Below are 18782 nucleotides of genomic sequence, written 5' to 3' on the forward strand. Positions count from 1 at the left end.
AGTTAACCACTAGGGGGTGCTGTTGGGGTTATGTGTTCCCTGAAGTGTGTTTACAACTGTAGGGGGGTGTGGCTGTAGGAGTGACGTCCTTGATTGTGTCCCCCCTATAACAGGGATGACACGATGTACCTGTACGTACATGTGCCCAGCCGTGCCATTCTGCCGACGTATATGTGCAGGAGGCGGTCCTTAAGTGGTTAAAGCAACTGCCTAAAAACGACTGTAAACGAGACTGTGTACATGGTCACATAAGATAACAATAAATGTGTTCAGTTGAAAAAAGCGTCCAACTGCCTCTGAACGTCCATTTAACAACAGCAGTCTACATGAGGCCTTAGTCGTATTTTAGTCATCTCAATTGTTTTCGTCGTATTTTAGTGGACTAAAATAGTATTCATTTAGTCAAATAAAATGTTTTAGTCAACTAAATTAAATTAGCTCCAGTGCGTTCCAGTGCATTTGTGATGCGTTTTACAGTGTTCCAATACAGTCCAGTGCAGGAAAAATGCAGCATGTTCTACTTTTTTCCCTGGAACTGCAAGCACAGGTGTGAACTATGCCACTGAAAACCATATAACCTACTTTCCATGCATTATTGATGGAGAAAAAAAATGCAATGCAGTCGCATGTGGTGTGAACTGGCCCAAAAAAAGCACCTGGAATGCATCCCGAAACGTATCAAAAATGCGTGTGCAGAAACGCATCCGGAACGGATCTGGAGTGCGTTTTTGTGGTGTAAACCGGCCCTTATAGCAGATACATTTTAGCCCAGGTTCACACTGATTGTGGGAATAAAATTGTGTGACTTCAGCTGACCTCGCATGATTTCATTCCCGACCCCGGGGGCGATTTCAGAGATATCTGTGTGGGTTTCTGCACAAATGTCAGTGGAAATCGCACCCGAAATCGCCAAAAGTAGCACAGAAACTAATTTTGGGAATCGGTGCGGCACTGTGCCGATTTGGATGGTGCCATTGCCACCGATGTCAAATCGCCTCAATGTGAACCAGGGCTTAGATGGAATTAGCACATCATCATGTACAGTAGCGGTTTGGAGACCTACATATCAGACAATAATACTGTATAACAGAGTGGATTTTTTTATTTGACATATTAATTACCAATCACCTGAAATATGATAATTAGTGTCCCGAAATTCCACAAGGTGATAACTGACAGCAGAGACGTCCTGAGCCTGGTGTGAGTCATGTGACCTCCGCCCTCCTCAATGCGGCAGATCCCCATCCCCCTTCTCCTCTGGTAGAATTTGTCACGTGACCTTCCTCTCTGATCAGAGCGTCCATATTGGTTATGGGCAGGATAGAATAATAGAAATATATGAAATAAAAAGTATATGAACGTAGTCCTATTCCTGAGCAGACATAGCGGGCATATTATACATATACTGGAATTATCTCTCCTGAGGTGACCATGTGGGGACACAATCCTGAGGGAAGACATGAACCTTCCCTACATCTTAGTGACGAGCGCAGCGTCTGCCTTCTCCTGACAGCCAATGGCGGCGCGGTGGTTTGTGGGATGGTGCGGTGACGTCATGTGGCTGTACTGTAGACTGGAGGAGGGGAAGGAGCAGCTGATGCTGAGCTCTCATCTCTAAGGTAAGATTATTGTAGAATAAATGGGGGGAGCGGATATATTGGGGGGCTGAGGGGGGTCTTTACCTGCACTTTGCTCTATGTACAAGCTCTATACTTACACCTATGGCTGTCACCTGCGTGTGAGCTCTGACCATTGTATCCCCTCCCTCATACATTGGCCTACTACCAGCAGCTGTGGAACTACAAGTCTCAGCAGCCGGGTACATTGGGCCCTGACCTATCCTGGGGTCCCCTACATGTCAGATCCGATCTCATCCTATGTACTCCATCATAGATCAGCTGTGTGATCCTATGAGTGCTCCCTGATTGGACACATCACAGGAAACCATATCCCCCCTCGCTATTTTTTAGGAGATTTTAAACCAATCAAATGCATAATTTGGCCCTTCGTCACCTTTCTAGTTTTATATATAATGTTTGTATGAAGAAACAAGGACTTGATTGGCTGGGAAAATCACTAAGGTCTCATTCAGGCTTTGCTCTGTTTGGATCACTCTTCAGATTCTAGTTGCTGTAGAGATCTGTTTGTCATTTTCCATGTCACTGTGATCATTATTCCTCCTTGGGTGTCATTAGGCCGGGTTCACACTAATGCCGCCAGACATCACATGTGATTCACATCACATGCAATGTCTGTGCCATGCAAATTCAGCCATATGGACTGTATGTCTAAAATTGCATTGGCACCAAAATGGTGCAGTACCCTTTTTTTGGTCCACACTAAGGATGAGCTCCGGCGCGTTCGCAAACCCCACGTGTAGAGCCCTCCAGGAATTTGGCGCTTTGCTAATCACAGGCAGTGAGACATTCCTCGATCTCTGCAGCCGCGTATCGGGACAATGTCTCACTGCCTGTGATTAGCGCAGTGCCGACTTCCTGACGGGCTCTGCACGCGGGGTTTGCGGACACGCTTTATTGTTCAGATCCATGCAATCCAATTCCTTTCCGATTTCATAGTTTGCACTGCGATCCGATCTGGGGGTGTCATTAACTTTACATTGACACCCGCAGCGGTTTGCAGAGAGCATTGTGATTGGATAGATTGATGACAGCACAGTCATTGGCTCTCGCTGCTGTCAATCAAATCCAATGACGCGGCAGGATCGAGTCATACACTCGGCGTCTATGGACGCCGAGTGTATCACACAGGAGCGCGCTCGCAAGGTAACCCCCTTGGGAGAGAGCTTCCTAGAGGGGGTTAGCTATTGCAGGGAGGAGCTGAGAGAGCCGCCGTGGGACCCCCAGATGAGGACGATCGGGAACCACTTTGTGCAAAATGAACTGCACAGTGGAGGTAAGTATGACATGTTTGTAACATTTTTTTTTTTTTAAATAACAATCACTTTCTTTTGCCTCATTCTGCTCTTGAATAATAGCATTACATAAAGAATCTAACATTTTGCTGCAATTTTGCTTCAGCCTGGGTTCACACTAGATGCGGAGCGATTGGGTACCACATCTAAATTGGTACCTGTCCAGGCGAAATGATTGTGGGGTGTTTGTTAACGACCTGCAATCGGTTTGTAAAAACGCAACGTATTTTACAGAATCGGATCTATGAATGAATGAATGAATGAAAAACTTATATAGCGCGGCACATGCGAACTGAATCGCCTCTGGGCGCTTGATGTTTCGTGTCTCATGACATCAAAAGAGCAGAGTTTTAATCTGTCTTCTGAAAGTCAGGTGGTTTTCCTCCAACCGAACGCTGGTTGGTAAAGCGTTCCATAGTCTCGGACCTTGAAAAGCAAACCTTCTTTCTCCTTTGGACTTGTATTTGGTTTTTGGCACCTTGACCAGATTTTGGTCAGTGGATCGCAGAACGCGATTAGAATTGTGAGGTTCTATCTTGTCGCAAAGATATTGCGGCGCCTTCCCATGGATGCACTTATGTGTCAGGCAGAGTGCTTTAAATACAATTCTGTCTTTTACTGGCGTCTATAGGTGTGAACACCTGAGTGATCCCATTCTAGTGCGGACAAAAAAAAGGCTCCTGCACCAGTTTGGCGCCAATTGAGCCATACAAATCCATGGCTCAAATCGCAGCCCAGAGATACCGCATGTAATTCACACAGGAATGTGCTGCGATTCCTATGCAAATTACATACCGCAGCAGTGTGAACCCAGGCATAAAGTTGCACGTATGGGGACTCCGGTGCTTTGATCCTGTTGGGAGGACCATCCGCTGAGTAGTCTTTAGCAGCTAAAGAGAACGCGGCACCTCCTCAAGTGAGTGATCACGGAATTTAAGAAAGACGTATGCGCGATGACACTAAACATGGCGGGACATCTAGTCCTGAAAGCTATGTGACGTATCCAGGGGCGGACTGACAACTCCATGGGGCCCCTGGGCAATAGGAGATTATGGGGCCCCCAGACAACAGATTATGGGGCCACACAGTATACACATACACACACTGAGAAGGTACTGGAGAGGCGGGGCAGCTATAATCTTGTGATTTTTTTTTTTTAAAAACACAGATTTTGACATACTGTCCCTGGTTTTACTGAGGCTGGCAACCCCGATGGGGCCCCCTCGTGGCATGGGGCCCTCGGGCAGTGCCCGAATGGTCAGTCCATCCGCCCCTGGACGTAACGGCTGGGAGCGCATTTAGGGAAACAAAAGCTGTGGGGAAGTAAATCGGGAAGGACCTGTAATTGGTAAATTTTTGTACAAAAATGAACACGGGTATAGTGTGTATGAGGGTTTAGAACCACTTTAATCAAGTATTATACCCAAAATAAAAATGTCATCTATTGCTTATCAGGCATAAATGTGCATCAGTTTTTATTTTAATTCTTTTCCCCTTAAAGGGTTTGTAAAGGATTTTTTTTATCTTAATAGCTTCCTTTACCTTAATGCAGTGCTGTTTTCATGTCCTCATTGTTCGTTTTTGCTCTCAAGTTGCTGTAATTCTTCTCTGATCTCCACACTTCCTGGTTGTCTGGCTGTTTCTTGATGACCACAGTACTGGGAGCTTTCTCTCTCTGGTCACTAATCAAGGAGGTGTGATTACTGTGTGTCTAAAACCCCTCAGCACCAAACTATCACTGCCCTGTATTGGCTCCGTGGCTCTGTACAGCAGAGAGGCAGGAAACATGCAAAAACGAAACTAGAAACTACAGGCACATTATATGATTGATTTTTATCTATTTTTAATCATTTTTAAAAGGAATCAGTTAACTATTATGTCTCTATACCCTGTAAACAGTCATTTCAGCAAAAAAATAATTGGGATCACATATATGCAAATTGGATGCGTTTTTAACAGCATCCAATTTGCATAACATGTGACTGTTACCGGCTTTCAATGGAGATGGTTCACACATGTCTGTGGTGGCTGCGGTGCAGTTTGAATAAGGGTGCTGTGCGGTTTTGGGTCTGGTTCAGGTGTGAATTCAGGTCAAAATTTGCACCTGAACCGGTGAACAGAAATGCACCAGACTCCAGGATTGCAAACACATATGTGTGAACCCAGCCTTTTATTCACCTGGTGATCCAGCCAGTAACACACGTCTCCTGTCTTGGGGTGTCTGCATTCTGGATCAAGTCGTAAAACAGACATCCAAGGACAGCAGCATTGTCAGTCTTGGGAGAGGGGAGCATTAGACCAGCCGATTTCGATGGACTGGACTAAAGCCAAACTCCAGCTAACAAACACTTTTAGGCCGGGTTCACACTGGGCTGCGGGAGTTCAGCTGAATTCGCACGATTTCACTCCCACTGGCAGTCCCGATTTCGGCCGCGATTTCAGAGACATCTGTGCATGTAAATTGCGGCACGAAATCGCAAAAACTAGTACAGGAACTACTTTTAGAAATCGGGCCTTAACCTCTTGCTGACAGGACGTCCTTGGCTTTGTGCGGTGATATCTGAATGATGCCTGCAGCTACAGCCAGGCATCATTCAGATATCGCCGTCTTCAGCCGCCGATTCTGTTCACGATAAGAATGATCAAAGCGGCGATCCCATCGCTTGATCGTTCTTATAGGCAGCGGGAGGGGACGTCGTCCCCCTCCCGCCGACATCCGGTGCTTCTCCAGGCTCTCCCGTGCCATTGGGGGCCCAAAATAGTAAAAATAAAAAGAATTAAGTAAAATAACATTTAAAAAAATAATAATTTCCAAACGCCCCTGTCCCCGTTATCTCGCTCAAAGAAGCGAACACGCATGTAGGTCCCGCCCACATATGTAAACGCCGCTCAAACCCCACATGTGAGGTATCGTTGCGTGCGATAGAGCGTGTGCAACAATTCTAGCACTAGACCTCCTCGAAAATAGTAACCTGTAAAAAATGTTAAGGCGTCACCTATGGAGATTTTTAAGTACCGAAGTTTTGCGCCATTCCATGAGTGTGCGCAATTTTAAAGCGTGACATGTTAGGTATCTATTTACTCGGCGTAACATCCTCTCTCACATTATACAAAAAAATTGGGCTAACTTTACTCTTTTGTTATTTTTTAATTGATGAAACCGTTTTTTTCCCCCAAAAAAAGGCGTTTGAAAAATTATTGCGCAAATACCGTGCGAGAAAAAAAGTTGCAGTTTGTTCCTTCTGGGATAAAGGTTTTGCATAGATGAATTAAAACTGATCATTGTAAGCACTCCTATCAGTTGTAACTGGTTTGTGTCAAACCTTTAACTGCCACTTGTGCTGGAGAGCTTGGTCTGTTAAAGGATAAGTCCACCCTAACACTAAAATCTCTACATCTACAGACACTCACAATCTAACACTAACCTATCTAGCCCTGTAAAGAAAAAATCAGTATACATACCTTTTTTAAAGCCACTCTGACCCAAGCCCACGCTGAGCTGTCAGCCGCAGCTTCGCTGTGTGGCTGGCGGGTGCAGAGAACACATCCGACAAGAGAAGCCCCATAGTAACTCTATGGGTGACATCACTTCCCATTCAATTCACAGCCGTTGTCAGCTGTGTCCTCTGCAGAGCTTCTGCCGCTGTAGACCGGACTGGAGTGGCTTCAAAAAAGTTATGTATACTGTTTTTTTCTTTATAGGGCTAGATAGGTTAGGCTGCTTTTACACTGAAAGCGACAGTCATTAGCGGTAAAGAGCCGCTTGTTTTAGTGGCTCTTTTCGCCCACTAGCGGGGCACTTTTAACCCCAAAAAATGGGGTTAAAAACTCCTGTGTTGCGGCGCTTCCGAAAAGCTTTTTTTTAGGCACTTCAAACGCATTTTGGGAGTGCTCAAAGATAATGCAGGACTTTTCCGAACGTCCCACAAGCGCCCCACCCCAGTGGGAAAGCACCCATTGTAATGAATGGGAGGCAGTCTTCAGGCGCTATTTCTAGCGCTAAAACGACCTCAGTGTGAAAGGGATCTAAGGGGTCATGGATGTCTGTAGATGTAGCGATTTTAGTGTTAGGATTTATCCTTTACAGGCTACCTTTTTCTTTCATTCAGAAAAGTACAAACAAAAAACTTCTGCTCGGATCGCCTAGGTGGCAGCTGATACCTGGTTTTAACATTTGTCCAAAATTGGTAAAAGGGAATGAGGTGGCAGAGAAGTTTGAACTTCCCCATGTGGGTGCAGTTCCACTTCTAAATTCTCTTGGGGGGGAAAAAAAACACAGCACACACTATTTACTTATCTCATGATACTTTAGGAATGTACAAAATAACAATGAGGGGAATTCTACATTGGTCACCAATTACAAAGAATACAATGTATTATTGTGGGATGCCTTTAGCTCAGGTATGTAAATAATTAGTAACATTGCACTAGACAGAGATCATTCTGTAAAGGAAGGCAAACTAAGGGCTCATTTAGTCTGCTTCTACACTGGTCAGTTTTTCTTCCGTTATTGCGTTGGCAAAAGAGTAGAAGAAATACTCATTACCATTCAATCCTATGGAACTCTTCACACTAGTCAGTTGCAGGTCTGTTGCATCTTTTAAAGTCCTGTAAGTTGCATTTTTGGTGTGGTAAAAAAAACATCCCGTTCAAATGAATGGAAAATGCATCAAAAACATGGCAAAAATGAATCATTGGTCCATTTTTGGTGCATTATTTTGAGTCACGTGCCCTTTTTCCACAGGTACAAAACGCACCGGAAATGCGGCAAAAACGCATATGCATTTATACTGTGTTTTTGCAATGGAGCAGTGTGAAAGTAGCCTTACGCCTGATTCACTCTATGAAGAGGAATCCATGATGGATCACTTTTCACAGGTCGGTGAAGGCATCCACTGCATCCAATTCGCATGAAATGCGAGTGTGACTGGTTCTCAATGGAGTCGGTTCACACATGTCCAGGGCGGCCGCGGTGCGAATTCCAAAAGGGTCCTGTGAATTTTTGGGTCTGGTTCAGGTGTGAATTCAGACCAGGAACGCACCGGACCCCCAGGCTGGAGTACATTGCGGGCGGGTGGTCCTTAAGTGGTTAAATAACACACAATGAAAACACCCACACAGCCTTTTCATACATTCTACCTGTACTGTATGTATGTGACCGGTTTCCTCTTCTGATTGGATTAGGTGATTATTTGGACAGTTTTATTCCTGGTAGTTGCAGTTGTATCTTATCTTGCTGCTTGAAAAAGGAGCAGGTAACTATTTCTGCTATGACCGGCCCCTCCAATGTTCTCATCAATGGTGATGGCTGGCTGTTTCAGTTGCATTTTGCAACGACAGCCAGTTACAAAACACAGAGGAGTTCTGCCAGTAAGAGGATGCAGATTTATGTCACGGGACGACCTGCATTTGTGACAAGACTAACTTTGCTTGGAAAATACAAAATTCACACCATGTGTACACATACGGTACCTTAACGCAATCTGAATCCAAGCCACATGACTGATCTCTTTTGTATAAATGTACAGGGGGTATAGAAAAAAATCACCCCCTCTTTAAAGTAATCACATTTTGTTGCTTTACAGCCTGAAATGAAGACTGACACAGTTTTTGTTTTATCCAGCTGTATTTACTAGTGCAACTTATAACATCCAAGTGAAAGATATAACCCGAACATCACTTAGTTGGAAAATAGGTTTAACCCCCTATCCTAAAAATTACTCGATCAGATGTAGCTAATCAGCTTCTCAATGGCACACAAAGCAATTTGACTTTCAACTGTGATCACCTGTAGTTATTTTGAATAGCTCAGCATGAAAAGAGCTTTCCTGGAGCATTTCAGTCCCTGGTAGTGCAACTGAAGCAAACAATCAACTATCGGTGGCAAAGCACTGTCAAAAGATCTCTGGGATAAAGTTGTAGACAGGCACAAGTCAAGAGATGGATTCAAAAACATTTCAAAGGCTTTATCAATGCCTAGAAGCACATTGAAGGCTATTATTAAGAAGTGTAAGGTATTTGGTACAACACAGACCCTCCCTGGATCAGGATGTCGCTCCAAAGTGGATGAAAATGGTCAGAGTGGTCACTGTGTGCATGTGACAACAATATCACAAATTCTCCACAAATGTGACTTGTATGGGGGGTTACAAGACAAAAAGCCACTCTTCAAGAATAGCCACGTGCAGTCATGACAGAGCTTTGCCAAAACTCACCTTTGAAGATTCTGAGGCCACATGGAAAAAGATGTTATGGTCAGATTGGACTAAAATTGAATTATTTGGCCTCAACGTCGAACGATATGTCTGTCGGAAATCCAATACATCTCACCATCCAAATATCACCTTTCCTACAGTAAAGCATGGAGGTGGTAATATCCTGTTGTTGGGGTGTTTCTCGCCAGCAAGGACTGAAGCACTTGTCAGGATAGAAGGAAAAATGGATGGGGCAAAATACCATCAAATTCTTGAGGAAAATCTGCTGTCCTCTGCCAGAAAGTTGTCAAGGGGGAAAAAGTTTTACCTTCCAACATGACAATGACCCAAAACACACAGCAAAAAAAAACACAGTGGTTAAAGCAGAAAAAGGTTAATGTCCTTGCATGACTTGGTCAGACTTAAAGGAGAAGTCCAACCTACAGTGGGTACGGAAAGTATTCAGACCCCCTTAATTGTGTCACTCTTTGTTATGGAGGCCACTGTGCTCTTAGGAACCTAAAGTGCAGCAGATTTTTTTTGTAACTTTGGCCAGATCTGTGCCTTGCCACAATTCTGCCTCTGAGCTCCTCAGGCAGTTCCTTTTGACCTCATGATTCTCATTGGCTCTGACATGCACTGTGACAGGTGTGTGGCTTTCCTAATCAAGTCCAATCAGTATAATCAAACACAGCTGGACTCAAATGAAGGTGCAGAACATCTCAAGGATGATCAGAAGAAATGGACAGCACCTGAGTTAAATATGAGAGTCACAGCAAAGGGTCTGAATACTTAGGACCATGTAAAATTTCAGTTTTTCTTTTTTAATAAATCTGCAAACAATTCTGTGTTTTTCTGTCAATATGGGGTGCTGTGTGTATGTTAATGAGGAAAAAAATTAACTTAAAGTGGATGTCCACTGAAAAAAAAATATTACAATCCAGCAGCTACAAATACTGCAGCTGCTGACTTTTAATATTGGGACACTTAACTGTCCTGGACTCCAGCGCCGTCCGCAGCTGCCCCCCCCCCCCGCCATCCTCGGTGAGGGAACCAGGAAGTGAAGCGCTCCGGCTTCACTGCCCGGTTCCTTACGGCGCAGAACACAACGGGGGGAGGACGGGAGGTGATGTCATGCCCGCAGTCTGCCCGAGACTGTGTGGCCGGAAGTGGGTGCAAATCCCTGTCTTTAGACAGGTATCTGCACCCCCCCCTCCCCCTGAAAGGTGTCAAATGTGACACCGGAGGGGAGAGGGTTCCGATCAGCGGGAGTTCCACCTTAGGGTGGAGCTCCGCTTTAAATGATTTTAGCAAATGGCTGCAATATAACAGAGTGAAAAATTTAAGGGGGTCTGAATACTTTCCGTACCCACTGTATGCTTTTTAGGCTGGGCTTCTCCTCTGGGTCACAGGAGTGCAATTCGTTTTGCACTCCTGTGACCCGTTATCAGCAGAGAGCGGTCTGAAGTCCGCTTTCCGCTGACGTCACTGCCATCAGTCGAGGCAGCGAGTCATCCCGACTTCCCAAGTATGGATTCTCCAACTGCCTTGATTGACGGCTGCTCCCCGCCCCTCCACAGCTCAGCGCTTCAATGCGTGTGGAAAACCAGAGGAGAGACGCTGACTGACAGTCGGCAGCTCTCCTCTCGGGGATTTGTGAAAACCGAGCCATCTGCGGCGTTCAGTGACTCGGCTCTCCAGGGACGCCAGGGGGACAGCTGCAGCATCAGTCTGATGCTCCATCCATAGAGGTAAGTATGAATCAATAATAATAAAAAAAACATACTTCTCTTTTAAACCCCATTGAAATTCTGTGGAAGACTGCAGTCTACAGTCACCATCATATGGAACTGAACTTGAGCAGTTCTGCAAAGAATAGTGAGCAAATATTGCAAAGTCTAGATGTGCAAAGTTAGTAGAGAAATATTCCAACAGACTAAAGGCTGGAATTAAAGCAAAATGTGGTCCAACAAAATACTGACACAAGGGGGTAATTCTTTTTCTAACTAAGTGATTCTGTTTTTGATTTTTTTTTTTTTATATTATTTCTGACATGTTGGTGTTATATCTTTCACTCGGATGTTATAAATTGAGTAAATACAGCTGGATAAAACTGTTTGTCTTCATTTTAGACTGCAAAGCAACACAATGGGGTTGATTTACTAAAGGCAAATCCACTTTGCACTACACGTACACTTGAAAGAGCAGTCGTAGATCTGAGGTGGACATGCAAGGAAAATAAAAAACAGCAATTTTGCTTGTACATGATTGGATGATAAAATCAGCAGAGCTTCCTCTCATTTCAGATCTTCTCCTTAGATCTACAGCGTCTGCACTTCCAAGTGTACTTGGAATGCAGAGTGGATTTGCCTTTTGTAAATCAACCCCAATGTGAATATTTTAGGGGAGGTGATTCTTTTCTATACCCACTGTACAGTGCCTTGAAAAAGTATTCATACCCCTTGACATTTTCTAATGTTGCAACCAAAAACGTAAATGTATTTTATGTGATAGACCAACACAAAGTGGCACCTAATTGTGAAGTGGAAGGAAAATGATAAATGGTTACAGCACATTATCTCTGCAATGCCTGCACACCATGGACTGGGGAGGTGAGGGGACCCATCAATAGACAGAAAACTCCTAGGGATCCTGGGATCAGTGGCAATGCTGGGGGGTTGATGGGATCGGTGGCAATGCTGGGGGGTTGATGGGATCGGTGGCAATGCTGGGGGGTTGATGGGATCGGTGGCAATGCTGGGGGGTTGATGGGATCGGTGGCAATGCCGGGGGGTTGATGGGATCGGTGGCAATGCCGGGGGGTTGATGGGATCGGTGGCAATGCCGGGGGGTTGATGGGATCGGTGGCAATGCCGGGGGGTTGATGGGATCGGTGGCAATGCCGGGGGGTTGATGGGATCGGTGGCAATGCCGGGGGGTTGATGGGATCGGTGGCAATGCCGGGGGGTTGATGGGATCGGTGGCAATGCCGGTGGTCTGATGGGATCAGTGGCAATGCCGGGGGTCTGATGGGATCAGTGGCAATGCTGGGGGGGGATGGAATTAATTAGGAGGCTATACTCTGTGACAAATTCTGAATCATGTAGAGCAGGGGGTCTCCAAACTGTGGCCCTCTGCTTGCCTTTATCTGGCCCTTGGGGCACTATTCTTCCTACTGACACCAATGATGGGACACTATTCCTCCTACTGATACCAATGATGGGAAACTATTCCTCCCCCAATACTAAATATGGGTCACTATTCCTCCTATTGAAGCCAGGGACATTTTCTGCTCCCACTGGCCACAGTCCGGCCCCCTGAGGTCTGAACAACAGAAAAGTGGCCCTTTGTTTAGGAAGTTTGGAGACCCCTGATGTAGAGCAAAGCTGGAAACCTTTGGCAAGTATATAGTGGGGGATTCTACATTGCATGTATATACATCCTGAACTAGTTGCTCTTATATTCTTCAATACATTACCAGACTGACGAATAGCTAGATCTTCATTTATAATGTATGCACTGGATCCCGTGTCATTACCAGCACATAGCACTATCATTTCATTCTGTTTGTTTTCGTCAAACTCTTTGGCTTTTCCGGTTCATAAATAATTGCTGAGACGGGTCAGTGTGTTACGGTAGAAAAAAAGGGTCAGTGTAAATGTAAAAGAAAACTTGTTCAGTATTTGTTATAAAGTATTCTGTGCCCTTCTCTTTTTTTTTTATCAGAAGATTAAGGCCCCTTTCACACATGAAGACAGTATGTTTCATAGCAGAAAGTACGTGCTTTTTTTCAAGATTGACGCTTTTTTTTCCGTTTATAGTGCAAAAGACGCAGAGGTGATCAAAAGCCACCAAAAGAAAGCTCTATTTGTAGGGAAAAAAGGACATACATTTTAATTGGGTACAATATCGCACACCTGTGCAATTGTTAAATCGAAACAATGCAGTATCGCAAAAAGTGGCCTGATCTGAAAGTGGGTAAATCTTTCTGGGGCTGAAGTGGTTAAAGTGGAGTTCCACTCATAAATATAACATTACATCAGTAGTTTTAAAAAAATGTCATTAGTCCTTTATGAATTTTTTTTTTTTTTTTTTTTTAGATGCCTTCAAAGTGTTGTTGCTAGGCAGAATAGTTAATCTTCCCACTTCCTGCACCTAGGTGCTTAAAGGAGTTCTCTGACCTAAAACTTTTAACCCCCGCTGTGCCCGGGCTGTAAAAAAATAGAAAATAAACTTTCACTTACCTGCCTACAATCCCCCGTTGTTCCGATATCGCCGTCCCGTTCTCCAGTCCCGGTCTCTTCCGCTTCCTGTGTGTCGGTGACTCATAGTGCGCTCAGCCTATCAGTGGCCGCGACGGGACATTGCTGCGGCCGCTGATAGGCTGAGCGCACTATGAGTCACCGACACACAGGAAGCGGAAGGGGCCCGGGACCGGAGAACGGGACGGCGATATCGGAACAACGGGGGATCGTAGGCAGGTAAGTGAAAGTTTATTTTCTATTTTTTTACAGCCCGGGCACAGCGGGGGTTAAAAGTTTTAGGTCAGAGAACTCCTTTAAGCTTCCTAACCTACACTGCACAGACTCCTGGGAATGTAGTGGGTGTAACTTTCCAGGAGTCTGTGCACTCCCCAGTCTCAAAGAATCATGTGACTTGGACAGCAAAGGTGCTGAAACCTGATCTGACACTGCTTGTGCAGCACTGAGCATGTTCGAGATCTGCAAGTCTGAAATCCAGGAAGTCATACAGTCTGGCTTCATGATGCCCACACTTAAGATGGCCCCAGTCAATTTCTATTTTATAAAGTGTCTAAATGCTGTAACAACCTAACAAAACAAACCTTAGTTTACAGGCTAACTTTACTAGAATACATTAAGCTTGTGTATTACAGGGGTATTTATATTTAAAAAGTGAAATTGTGGCCGGAACTCCGCTTTTAAGTGAATATTCTGTTGCTCCACCAGCATGTGACATCTTTATGGAATACATTTTATAAGTGCAATGGTGTTGTCTATTAATACAATATGTACCAAGCAACCAGAATATGGCATTTTTATTCCAGACGTGGCAAACCATATAGTGGAATAACTTGGTTTACATGTCTTTTTATTGAGTGCAGTAATGCATAAGCGCAAAGCAGCTGCTTCTACTTCAGTGGGCTTTCCGTCCGCCCGCCCGCCTGCCCGTTGGTGAGATGATGTACGGACAAGCTCTTCTGTACTTCGTCCAGCTGGCTCAAGGAAAGACATGTAAACAAAGCCGGAGCACTCCAGAGACGGTTAGCTGCCGAAACAAAAGCCTCTCCTTTTGAGTTGTGTATTTTTAATGCTCAACTGAATTTTCACTTTAAATTGGCTAAATACATTGCAGGTGCAGCCAAACAAAAGGCATACTGAGGCTTGGCATTTGTGTTCTTTAGAAAGCAGTCACAGCCTGAACCTAGGTAGAAAAGCCTGTCCTCTTCCAGCATGCTGTAGAGAAGGACACTTTCTCTCTGCGATGTCCTGCTGAGTCGGACACCAAAGTTCACCAATGAAAAAGATGTTCTGAACCTGATTACTATTGATCTTGCCAGAAATGCAGTTTCCCTGTCACGTCCCGTTACACTGAAGATCTTCCTTCCAAGCTATCTTCTGTGAGCTTCCAATTGCCTTGCCTCCTGATAGGGTGGCATGTCTTCTAGTAGCAAGCAGGTCGGTGTTCTGACCATTTCCTATGGTAACCGGGAGCAGACTAGCATTTACGGGGATAAGACAACTATGCATCCACAGTATAATGATCCTTTCAATGTGAGGGAAGACCTGTAGGGATCAAGGGTTGGGGCATGGACAGACAATGAAGCAAGACGGGGCAAAAAGACCCCCCCAGGGGGGGTACAGCATGAGAGCCCAAAACAGGCCAATAGGGAAGGTGCAAACCATCCAGATTAAAGCCTAAAAAATTAAAAATCACACATAAGTGCCTATGCACCAGGATCCCAAGGTGATAGTAAACTGCATGATACAGTGCCCATTTAGAATGGTTGGTTCTAAAGGCTAGACTTTGTTACCTTAAAGGAGTTGTAAAGGAAACATTTTTTTTTTTGCTGAAATGACTGTTTACAGGGTATAGAGACATAATAGTTAACCGATTCCTTTTAAAATTGATAAAAAATAGATAAAAATCAATCATATAATGTGCCTCTAGTTTCGTTTTTGCATGTTATCCTGCCTCTGTGCATGTACAGAGCCATAGAGCAGTGATGGTTTGGAAAATGAAACTAGAATCTCCCAGTACTGTGGTCCTCAGGAAACGGACAACCAGGAAGTGTCCAGAACAGAGAAGAATTACAGCAACATCAGAGCAAAAACGAACAATGAGGACATGAAACCAGGACTGCAGTAAGGTAAAGAAAGCTATTTAGCTAAAAAAAATCCTTTAGTGATCCTTTAATGCATTCCCTGCATTATACTAACAAATGTCCCAGTGTTTGTATTGCCCCCTCGCCCCCCTGTATGCTTACCTGAGCCTGATCTCGTTCCACCAATGTGCTCGTCTGTAGCAGCAGTCTTCTCACAGAGGCAGCAGCAGGAGAAAATGGCTCCCGCTGCTGTCAATCACGTACTGTGATCAGAGAGCAGGGGGGGCTAAGCTATGTTTTGTATGTGAATAGTCCTACATAGCCTGGCTCAGGATTGAGCTTACTGTGTGCCCTCATAGGAAGGAACTTCTTATGGGGGCACACAAAAAAAGAGGAGCCGCCGAGAGCTCCTGCGGGGAACCCCAGAAGAGAAGGTTTGAGGCTGGTCTGTGCAAAACCATTGTACAAAGCAGGTAAGTATAGCATGTTTGATTAGGGGGAAAAAAAACCTTTACAACCGCTTTAATTTTGGGGCACTGTTGGCACTTCTTGCAAAGGAAAAAAGGAGCTGCACTATTTAATACCTAAATGGAAGAATGTAAAAAACAACTTGGTTCATAGCGAGCATGATCACCAAAAATGTGAAAATCTGTGAATCGCTTTTCAAAGTAAAAACAAGTGAAGGTTGGTGGATCGTTTTTCATGATCCTCTCGTAATGCCAATTATTCGCAAACATGACATAACAAATCCCTCCACCACATAAATTAGACGCTTACCAGATAGCAAGCGGTATGACGCTTGTGGCTTAATACCCAGCCCAGGTCTTGATCCCCAATCAGAGAGTCAGTTGACAGCTCTCAACCGGATAGCCTTTCCTGTGATGGAGCAGCACAGATGGTCTAAGTCAGGGGTAGGCAACCTTGGCACTCCAGCTGTGGTGAAACTACTAATCCCATCATGCCTCTGCCTCTAGGAGTCATCCCTGTGATTGTTAGGGTCTTGCAATGTCTCATGGGACTTATGCCCCGTACACACCATCACTTTATGTGATGAAAAAAAATGACGTTTTTAAAAACGTCACTTTAATTGACTGTGTGTGGGGAAAAACGTCGTTTTATGTCTTGTAAAAAACGACCAAAAAAAATTGAAGCATGCTTCAATTTTATGTGTCGTTTTTCAAAAGTGCACTTTTTACTTCACAGAAATTGACCGTGTGTAGCAAAAAACGTCGTTTTCTAAGACGTTTTTTCATCCACGCATGCCCAGAAGCTAGCTTCAATGGTAAAACGTGGTGGAACGTAACCTCACTTTGCAAGAACATTGTGAGAAAACGATGGTGTGTAGGCAACTTCGTCTTTGAAAATTGAAGTTTCAAAAACGTCATTTTTTACTTCACAGAAAGTGTCGTTTTTTTTCATCACATAAAGTGATGGTGTGTATGCGGCATTATAGTTTCACCACAGCTGGAGGGCCGAGGTTGCCCACCCCTGGTCTAAGTCCTTGAACTGGATCCGAAAGAGCCGATCGCGTTCAATAGGGAGACTCAGAGATAACCCAGAAATTCAAGAAAACTCTCCATAGTGTAAAAACCAATATGACTTTTATTAAAAATAAAGTATTGCACTTACTTGTATGAGCATAAAAAACAACATGTAAAAAAGCCGGCCGGCTTTGTGTAAACACCCGTCCATCTGAAAAGCGACCCACCAACCTTCACTTGTTTTCTCTTTGAAAAGCGTTTCACATTTTCTATTTTTGGTGATCATGCTCACTACGAACTTTATTAAGTTGTTTTTTACATTCTTACATTTAGGTATTAAAGCTGTAGTAAACCTGCACATTAAAAAAGAAAAAAAAAACCCTGCAAGGTAAAGGCATAATGAGCTAGTACTAGCTCATTATGAAATGCTTACCTCAGAGCGTAACCCCCGTATCGGAGCCCGGTCCACGCCGAGGGAGCTGACATCTTTCCCTTGGCGTGTCTTCTGGGTTCGCAGCTCTGGTGCTGTCAGTGGCTGGAGCCGTGATGACCTAATGATCGCGGGAGTTTTTTTTGCAGCAAGGCTGGCGGACCTTCAGCTGGGGCATTCAGAGCGCATGCGCCGCTGACGTCAGCGACTGCATGCATAGGGAATATCTCCTAAACTGTGCAGGTTTAGGAGATATTAATTTAGTTAAAAGTGTAAAATTTGGGTATAAAACCACTTTAATTAGTGAAGCTCCTTGTTTCTTTATTGTGTTTCGACTGTACGTATCTTACGGTGAGCTGCTGCTGTTTGCTATTTAGGGACAAATATTTATTTCTAGCAAAGGGATGACTGAAACCTTTAGACTGGGTTCACACTGGTGCAAACTAGATATGGGTTTCTCCGCATCCAATTCACATGTCCGAAAACTATGACCGCCTCTCAATGGGACGGCTGCGGGAGCGGTTTGCAGAAGAGTCCTGTGTGTCTTTTGGTCCAAATTCAGCTAAAAATTCGGACCTGAAACTGTAAACATGGACTCACCAGACCCCCTGCCGCTCCGCACAACAGTGTGGGTACTTTCTAGGCCGAGGGTTTCAGTGATGTCTTTCCGCAGCCATTTCTTCTCCGTGTTACAGGTCGCTGGCACCTCCATCATTGATTTGGGGGCCAGCTGTGACTTTTGCACTAGAGAATGAGGTGAAGGGACACTACTACTGCCTCCTGAGATGTATGAGGTGTCGCAGGAATCTGGGGGTGCAGATGAGGGGGGGGGGGGGGGGGTGAGCAGGCTCATCCTTGGCTAGGTGAGGATTGTGGGATTGGGTACTGACAAAAAGTAGTACTCCTACCCCCTTCAAAAACCCTGCAACTCAGTTACAGGGTGGAGGGAGAGAATGAATGGCAATAAATTTTTTTGAGTCAGCTTTGCTGTAATCTGGTCATATATATCAGTAGAAATGTGTACAAAAATTGTTGTTTTCGGAATGTTCCTCCCATTTTCTGATAGTTATGAGGTCAAACTGATGTTCATTGTTGACCACAGGGACAAGAAAATTCTTAGAAGTATGGAAAATGTTCACGTTTGTGTGCCCAGCTTTACTGTTGGTTGATGTGTGTTTAATATCCATACACTAACAAAAATAAAAAAAATAAAATAAAGTGGTATTAAACCCAACACCAAAAATGTTGCAAATGTGGTGGCTGCACAATTTTTTGTTTTTCTTTAGGCTTTATCCCTCTCTTTTCACCTAGTGATCTGGACACCTCCTGTATTACCGAACTCCCACTCTAGGTGGGGAGGGGAGTGTTGGATGTACTAGCAGATTTAGATACACTAACAAAT

The 18782-nt window shown here is 44.4% G+C and overlaps 1 protein-coding gene across 7 annotated transcripts in view; it reads left to right on the forward strand.

Annotated features, from left to right (window-relative positions):
• The first annotated feature begins 1518 nt into the window (after nt 1-1518).
• Nucleotides 1519-18782, forward strand: part of ATP6V0A1 (ATPase H+ transporting V0 subunit a1) — a 145284-nt gene continuing 128020 nt past the window's right edge. For all 7 annotated transcript variants that reach the window (XM_040331000.1, XM_040330998.1, XM_040331001.1 and 4 more), the window contains exon 1: nt 1519-1619. The gene's annotated coding sequence lies outside the window, so the exon portion shown is untranslated. The remainder of the gene's footprint in view (nt 1620-18782) is intronic.

The sequence above is a fragment of the Rana temporaria genome, chromosome 12 (assembly GCF_905171775.1).
Source record: "Rana temporaria chromosome 12, aRanTem1.1, whole genome shotgun sequence".
NCBI classification, from domain to species: domain Eukaryota; kingdom Metazoa; phylum Chordata; class Amphibia; order Anura; family Ranidae; genus Rana; species Rana temporaria.